Below are 9754 nucleotides of genomic sequence, written 5' to 3'. Positions count from 1 at the left end.
ATGACCAAAGAAACAAGAAAGCAGGCAAGCAAAAGCAAACGAAAAGCAAAAGAGAAAATAGGATATGGTTAAAAATTTAAATAAATTATGAAAATATGTAACAATTAATTAATGGTCGTCAGATTTCGAAGAGTGACAATCTGTGCAACCGAAAAATCGAACAAATATTAAAAGAAATGAATCTTCTTCGGGGTCGTCCATTAATTATGTCAACAAAATGGGGGGGGGAGAGGTTTAAAGAAGTTTGACAATTGTTGACATGGGGGGGGGGAGGAGTTCAAGATAAATTGACGTCAATAATGTTATTTTTTACAATAAATTTAATATTAAAAAAAATAGGAAATTAGTCGGTGCGTTGGTATGGCACACAAATACCACATGATTCTCAACCGCAAAGAATTCGGCCAATACGAGTGGCTGCCAAAAGACAGAGATAGCTGATGGAAATTATTGCTCATGGAGAGACGTTAAGCGCAGAATGGTTAGATGAAGATGATGTTGACTTGTCGGGTGTATCGGTTCCACAAGAAATTAATGACACAGCCACTACACCCATTATAACAATTGAGGAACATTTGGCTTCCCCATGGGAAGATAATAGAAGCTAGAATATAAACTCTCGAATTTTTCATGAATTCAAAGTGTTATAGTCAATTTGAAATCTGTTAAACAAGTAAAAAAAATGTATTAAAATTTATTTGTAGACCTTTTAATTTCCATAATTCTATTTTTAGCATAAAAGCCAGCCGTATAAAATATTGTTAGTTTGTGGGGTGGGGTAAATTTTATTAGGGGGGTCACTGAAAGTTTGACAGTTGTTGACAAGGGGGTGGGTAAAAAATTGCCTAAAAATTGTTGACATAATTAATGTACGTCCCCGTCGCAGAAAATAACCACTGAAAGATTCGAAACCGATGGCTCAATGATCACCTACGAAATGTGAATGTCCGACAAAATTAATTATTCTGGACAATATGTATTGCATCAACCAGATGCAGACTTTCTCATTGTCCTAGATCAAAATGCACCGGAATTAGTAAAATCATAGGGGCTCTTTACAGATCAAACTGTACCGGATTTAGTAACGTTTTATTGGCATTTTTTGGATCAAAGTACACCGGAGTTACTAAAATCGTATTGGCATTTTAGAACGTGTACCGGAGTTAATAAAATGTTACTGGCATTTTACAAATCAGCGTTCACCGGAGTTAGAAAAATTGTAAAAGCATTTTATGAAAATAAAACATATACCGGAGTTAATAAAATCATATTCGCATTTGACATCTCAAAGTGTACCGGATTTACTAAAATATTATCGTCATTTTACAGAAAAAGTGTACCGGAGTTTGTAAAATAATTTTGGCAATGGACAGATCGGAGTGTATCTGAGTTTGTGAAACCTTACTGCTGACATTTCACAGATGAGCATTTACTGGAGTTTGTAAAATCTTACTGGCATTTGATAGATCAGCATGTATTGGAGTTAATAAAATTTTACTGGCTTTTACAGGTCAGCATGTACTGGACTTAATAAATCTTATCGATTTTTGACAGATAAGCATGTAATGGAATTATTAAAATCTTACTGGCATTTCACAGATCAGCATATACCGGAGATAATAAAATCTTCCTGGAATTGGACAAATCAGCATGCGACAGAGAAATCTACTTGTTTTGCTAACCTTACTATTCTTGTCTCAGTCTAGTCATCTCAGACCAGTTGTCTCAGTCAAGGTGTCCACGCGCTCAGAACTACTTTAGCAAAAAGAAACCTTTGTTGTCTTCTGCTCTGCCTGACGTAGTTGTACTAAAAATCAAACGACAACAACAACAGCAACAAATCTATAACCAAAACATAGTAACTTAAGGTAAATCCATCTTTGAGAACACACAATAAAAACCATTTTGAGTGAGACAAAGACACAAACGCACACGATGTCGAACTTTTTGTTATTATGCTATTTCGTTCCACACAGCATGGTCAATTTTATCTATACGAAGGCTTAGCTCAGTACATTTTTCAGGTCAGCGTCATTAAATGTAGCTAAAGCTACCTGACTAGTTTTAAATACTTTGTGTGAAACAAATTATATAGGCCCTACTGTTAGCTACATTTAATGACGCTGACCTGCAAAATGTACGTGCTACAGATAGGATAAAATTCTAAAGACTATAGACCTATACATTTCATAGCCTCACAACTCTCTTAACAGCTAGGGAACACTTAGTAACAGCTAGAAATGTGTTATATAAAACATACTTTATTCTAATTTTGTTAATCATCTACATTGCGCCCCGGTTAAATAAAAAATATAACTAAAATATTTAAGGACAAATAATGCCCTTACCAGCCAAAAGGAATCATTTATCCGTCAGCACATAATTCCATAAGCAAATTTCATTGTAGCACTTGCCATATTTCCAGGACAGAAAAAAAAATCTTCAAAGAATCCATGAACTTGAAAGTTTAGCACATGGTTATAAGCTAGAGCCCGTTTTTGGAGGGTCTATTATTATACACAGAGGTAATTTTACAATCAATATTAAAGACAGCACAAGTATGTCACACACAGTTTCACCTCCTCCAAAGAAAAGACTAGTTATATATGGTAGTGACACAGATCTCTAATTACCCACGAATAATCTAAATAAAGATGTTACTCTTCGTTACAGCTTGTACTAAGTATAACTACAGTAGAGCTGAGTAGCCAATATCGTTTCATTATTTACAATATAACTTCTCCAAATTGGAACTGATGAAAATAAAAGTTTCTTGTAATAAATATTAACTATTTATTGTCAATTTCATATAACATCCATATATTAAATGTGATAATACCTCATTATTATGCGACGTTTTATGTTGTTATTTTTCTTTGCTCACGCGTATAAACTGTGTACTTCGGACGCAACGGTCACACGACAGCCCTCATTAACATATTTATATTAATGCGCCGCATGTAAACATTGGACGTGAACACTAGTGCAGAATTCTTTATACTTTAAAAGAAAATATTGGGTGAGAAAAATAATCTATGTTGGGGTTTGGGCCGAGACAAGGAAATCCCAGTCGCGGGTTTATATTATATGTCTCCCCACTCGGGCAAGCCTCGTGGGGAGACAAATTATATAAACCCTTGACTGGGATTTACTTGTCTCGGCCCAAACCCCAACATAGATTCTATATACATCGGCACTTATGCATCCAAAGGGGGAATGGAAAATAAAACAAGAAAATATACTTAATTATTCTGAATCCGCCGACGTTGAAATTAATGGTATTTATTACCCAAAAAAATCAAATATCAAAATTGTCATCAGCATCATCTGTATAGGATCCTGTAGCTAGACATAAAACAGTTTATCTCAATGGTCCTGGCAGTTATGGTAAAACAACTCGTGATTGAATTATTCTTGAACAGTTATTCAGAAATAGTTGTATTTACACCTACACACAGACTCGCGAGAGAAATGAGAGAAAGAAATATTAAATCATACACTTATCATAAATTATTTCGATGGAAGGGAGATAAATGGACTCCTGAACGAATGGGAGACAAATATATTCCAATGATTATTGTTTGGGATGAAATATGCACTGTTTCATTACAAACGTTAAAAACATTTCTTGAAGGTTATTGACCAAAAAATACACTGTAAAAATGTGTGGCGATCATGGTCAACCACCACCTTTTGTTGGATTGCCTTTACATGGATGGTCGAGGAATTTTGTAGATTATTATGAAGAAATAACTGATGATCATAGATCGCTTGATGCAGAATTAAGAGAGTTGAAGAAATTAATCAGATTGCAACCGAATAAAATTCAATGTGAAATAATGCGTGAAATAATTTCACAAAATTCCTATTAATAATTTTTGGAATTTATGAAGACCAAATGATTTGAAGGTTGCAAGTAGAAAGATAGTTCGTGATACACTTCAACAACAATTATTTGCAACATAAAGAAAAAATTTCAAATATACCCGTACCATTGTGTTATCTACCGGTTGATATGTGAAGGCAGAATATATACGTTGATATACCAGGATCATCAGAAAAACAAAATCTTTTATTAAATGATATTGTCTTAGTTCCTGTCAATGTTGTTGAGAGTGCGTCAACTATAGAGGGAAAAAAAAAACCTCCATGGACGCTAGGATACGCAATGACAATTCATTCATCACAAGGATTAATCATCTCTGATACAAATGTTTGGATCCTCCATGATCGTATCGAATGGTCAAACTTAGTTTATCTCGCAGTGCCTAAGAGTCAAAATAATATATCAGCTGCGGAGAATTGTCACAGACTTCACAAAAACTACTGAAAATAGCGATTTTCTTGATAATGGTATGGTAAGAAAAAAATTAGTTATAAACAGTGTGAAAAAACAATAAGCGCGACTTCGATCGCGATGCCGAATTTATCATGACATTGAAACAACGACAGAATAATCATTGTGCGAGCTGTAACACGGTAATGTTGTGGCAGTATTCAAATAAGTCAAAGACAATTTACTGTAGACAGAATTAATAGCAATGTTGGTCATACACGTGAAAATATAATGGTTCAGTCAGCTTGCTTTTTTTCTACTAGGAGGAGGGCGCTATAGGCAGAAAAAAGGACTGACCTTTGTTCCACTGTAAGTGTGGTTTGGACTAGTTCAAACGATGTGTGGTAGAAATTGAAAGTTGTGGTGTCGTTAAGACGTTTGATCATGGAGTCTATAGTGATGACAGCGATTTCATCCGCGCACTTGGGCTCATCGCCTTAGGTCTCACAGGATAGTTTCGTATTTTGACAACCCCCTAATTTTTAAGGTAGAAGGCATGAACCTAATTATCACAAGCCTAGCATTTATAAATTCACACATAAACTAAATCTATAATGTGGTTTAGATTTACTTTGAGTTAGGCTTGGAAACAGGTTGGCTTGTTGGTGACTGCCTGTCACAGTTAGATGAGCATTGGAAATATCAAATGCGTAACTTGGGTTGCAAATGAGCTGCCGACTTGGCTTACGTATTTATGTGTGTCTGTTACAGAGGTAAATATCTAAAAATCTAGATGGTTGAGGGGTGATGAAAAGTATGCTAATTTGTTATAGTACTAGTGAACTTTATTCATGCATAAGGCACATACTGATTCTTTAGCTGCCTTGTCACAGTAAAATATTCAAAATAGCTATTTCTTGTCAAAAATGAATGTCAAATTTAGGGGTTGGTGGCAGTGTTGGTTCAGTATAAAAACCACCAGTTGCACCAGGAATTAACCTGATTACTGCAGTCAAAATCTCACATGTATGCTTTCTACAAAAATCATTAGTTTGTTTTTATTTATATCTTCAGTGTAAAATTATTCTCAATTTTCTGTAATTGGTCATTGTTGGATGAAAATTCACCAGATAAACTGTCCAGTGAGTCCTTACGTTATTAGTAATGTTTCGGTCAGGAAAAAGACGTCGATATTCTGATTGTCGATAAAATGAACTATTTCTGTGCACTTTTCAGGTGTTCCTACTGATTGGGCATTTAATAATGCAATACACAAAGGTATCTCTTGGATAGTTGACACAAAGGTTGACGATTTAATAGGGATTTGAATTAGGTTATCTAAATTAACGGTCGAATTTTGAATTATTGAGCCGGATAGGGCATAAGGGAGATAACTGGAATAGCTGCTCTACCCATCCTCATGTGCTATAATAAATCGATTCCATTATTTTATAATAATGGGTTGATAAATTACCGGCTCCGAAAAATAATTTACCTTTCATCGCAGATCTTATCAATCAATTACCTAATGATTCTCCAAAAGATTTTTTTTTAAAATAGAATTTAATGCATGAATTAGTTTTACGTCTGCAATATGTCGTTGATGCAGATCATTACGTTTATAAGCTATATCACGAGCGTGACACGCTCGACCAATATCATTTATAGGATACTCTCCAGGTCTTGGTTGATCTTGTTTATCAAGTCGAATATCAAGTTGGGTACCAGGACCGCAATAATTATATCCCTGAGGATGTTTTTCTCCTGGGTATTTAACTCATGGAGTTCCTGGTAATCTTCCTAATGAAGTAGCGATATCACCACCAATTTATTATTATAAATAAATTTATATTTATTTGTACCACATTTACCTGTTAGTCCACATTTTTGTGTGGTTATTATTGTTGTTAATCCACTCTACATCGAACACAATATAGATTCATATTATTTATTATATTTCTACAAAATGGATGTCATTAATTTTTCAGCCACACGAAAACAAGAGCTAGTAAAACATATTTCAGCACTACCGAATTCCATCAGAATGAAAATAACAGGTCCATATGGGTCTGGTAAAACGCAGTTATTACTTAATTTGATAATGAGATGGTTTAAGTGGGACAAGTTATATTTAGTAGTTCCATCAGTTAATGATCAGAGATGTTATGACGTACTTAAAGATTTTAATGAAAATGCAAAATTGTGAAATAAAGATGGCGATGACATTATTAATTTTATATCTGATACTGATGAAGCACCATCCGTAGACGACCTTGATGGATTTATTAATAATCTCGTAGTATACGACGACGTAATGCTGGACAAACAAATCCAGCTCGGATATTTTCTCGAGGTAGGCAAAAAAATACTAATGTGATTTATGTTCCTCAAAAGTGATAGAGATAATTATAATATTTTAATTGTGTTTAATGAAGTTGATACACATACTCTGCGAAATGTTCATCAGACTTGGTGTAGTGGGGATATGGACATAATCAAGTTCAAAAATTTCTTTTCAAAAGCACAATCTACTCCACATGGATTTATAACAATAAATTTACACGATCCCAGAACAAGGTATCGTAAAGGACTTCATACAATATTTAGTTGATATAATAATGATTTAAGTATAGCCACAGAGAGGGTGCAACATTAATGAAACGTCCGGTGGGGTAAACGAAAACACACATACAAATTTAGAAAAACACAAACGACAAAGACAGAGTAACAAAAAAACCTAACCCAATTAGAGAAACTATCGGTAAAGTTAGAGGTTTCGGTTTGGCGTTAGTGACCTTATGATTTTCGTTTTATTTTTCAAAAATGACTTTTCAGCAAAAGGTCTGTTCACCCTCTCTGCTGCTGGCAGAAAAGCGTAATCTGAGCATAGGAAGAGGAATCTGTATAATACTTGCCATAATTACAAAAACTATTAAAAACTTACATTTATTTTTGCTACTTACAGGGATCTGCAGTTAAATTTTTTGTTACAGATCAGCTAAATCCATGTGGATTAGTAGTTAGTTCAAAAGTATAGACGCAAAAGAAATTATGTATGCGTAACACTCACTTTAACTAGTCGACAGTAACTTTCACGAATAGTCGTAATTTCTACAAATGATGACTTGTATTACATCACTTATTTCAAAAAATTTATAAAGTGCAATTAATTTGTTCTTTTCTGGATGCAACATATTTTGAAGTTTAACAAATTCCCTCTCCCCTTTTATTTTTTAGACATATAACATCCATCGGTCACATTGATAAAGCCCGTTTATTGCATGCCTGGCGCCATTTAGTTTCAATTTTGACTGGTCCGCAATGTATATTGTATCAAAATAGAATAAATCATTGAAATGTGGCTTCACATTAAAGCAACCCGTCTACCATGTGGATACTAAAAAGAAAATAAGGAAAGTAGACGGAGGTCAAAGGATGATAAACACAATGGCTTGCATCATCATTTCCGATTTAACGATGAGTCATATATGTACTATAAAATAATATAAAAATAGGTTGTAAATAGGCTTAGGACGTCATTTTCCTTTGGCCAATGAGAAGGGAGTATTCCATTCATAGCTGCACTTGCATATTAAGATGGCGAGATCATGGCAATGTCGAGCGGTAGGGTGGAAAATGGTATGTCATTCATTAAAGGTATAATAGCAAGCCAAACTTTGGACAGACATACAAAGTCGAATGCCTGAGCTAAGCATCGGTACCAAATTTATTAGGATATGCACAATCTAGCTTGAGATATCGCGTTGATTCTTAAATAGGTCATGTGAGAAAGGAGAGAAGTGTCCACACTTGTATTATTATATATAGTACATGAAAGACAAGTAAATTATAAACAACGATACGAGCCCCTGTGATGATGAATAAATGTGAACACGACACAAGCCTCGAACTGTAATCGTTATTCTTTGTCTTGATCTGAACTTGGACAAAGTGTTTAAGAGGCACCTGGTTTGTCATTAAATTACCCAGATTATTTTCAACGGGCGGGCACCAGAGTACCCACTGACGTCTTTACATCCACCCACCTAGTACTTAACTACCTAATGTGACTGGGCATAGGACATAAAACAATAAAAAAAAAAGAACATTCTTTTCTGTATCAAAGTTTAAACTATATTGAGTTTATAAAAACCAGAGACTCCAGTCGTTTTTTTAATTACATTTTTTTAATTATTGATCTCGACATCTGATTGATAGCCGTTACCACTGTCCACCTCTGGAAGCCCAATTGTTCTGGGTGTAAGTCACAGGTTTTGAGTAACCCATAGTACCAGCCAGATGTACACATAGGTAGTAAATGCATCAGTCACTACCTTGATTAGTCACAACAACTGAAGCCGAACATTATGAGCATGCAGTCCACTCCTCTAATTCTTGTACTCATTCACAAGTACAATACACAGTCAAGCACTGGATGGTAAGATATCACAATATACAATGTTGCCATTAATAAGCAAAATTTTCCACTGAATAATCATCTTTATTCCTACTTCCAACTGCACTTGTCATACTTCCGAGTATGCAGGGATTTCCATGTCTAGCATGCATGAATCTATGTGATCAAAAACTCATACTTAACCCATGTTAGTGAAGCAAGAAATGTAGGTCACACTGACCTTCTTTGAATGCAAGGTTGTAGCAATAACAGATGCATCCAATTATCAATATGAATACCGCTCAATAAATAGCTTTTAACACAAATTTCAACAAAGTCTATTAAGCATGAAATATAGGTCAAAGACCTCTTTTTGCAAAGAATGTAGAATTTATCAATTTATCCCCTCACCAAGTTTCATCATTCTTAGTTCACAGTATGTACATAATATGCTAAAACCCCATGTGAACATCAGCTAAATGTATAAACTTAACCAACACCAGGAAAAGATAAAATCATGAACCTTTTTGTTGTAAGGGTATCATGTTAACAGAGATGAAGATCATCAATTTCATGTTTCTAGCATGAACCTGAGGAATGAATACCAAGCACAAAATATAACCTAAGTCAGTGAAGCATATAATTCGGAACATAATGAACTACAATTTAAATGTGGTAGTAATGTTCATGATGCATCTGATAGCATGCCAAAGCACTGTGTGTGAGTGATTTGGATTTTTAACATAACTTTAAAAAAAATTCAGTCATATTGCCATGATATCTGCAGTATGACAGTTTACAGTGACGTCTAGCATTGGGGCATCATGCCGCACACATGCAGCATCATGTCCCACCCAGTCATATTATCCTGACATCAGACTGACCATTCCAAGCACTAAGTTCTTAATGCTGAGCGCCAAGTGAGGCAGCTGCTACTATAAGTCTTTGGTATGACTCGGGGGTTTTCAACCCTCAAACTCCTGCTTCCCAAAATCTCTATGTGGTAATGATCTAAATACAAAAACTTAATAAAATGTGAAATGTAAGTCACAGTGACCCCATTTGGTATGGGCGTTGTACTA

The sequence above is a fragment of the Sinohyriopsis cumingii genome, chromosome 9 (assembly GCF_028554795.1).
Source record: "Sinohyriopsis cumingii isolate HCF-2022 chromosome 9, ASM2855479v2, whole genome shotgun sequence".
Lineage (NCBI taxonomy): Eukaryota > Metazoa > Mollusca > Bivalvia > Unionida > Unionidae > Sinohyriopsis > Sinohyriopsis cumingii.
The sequence above is the reverse complement of the archived record's forward strand: the minus strand, read 5'-3'. Positions refer to the sequence as shown.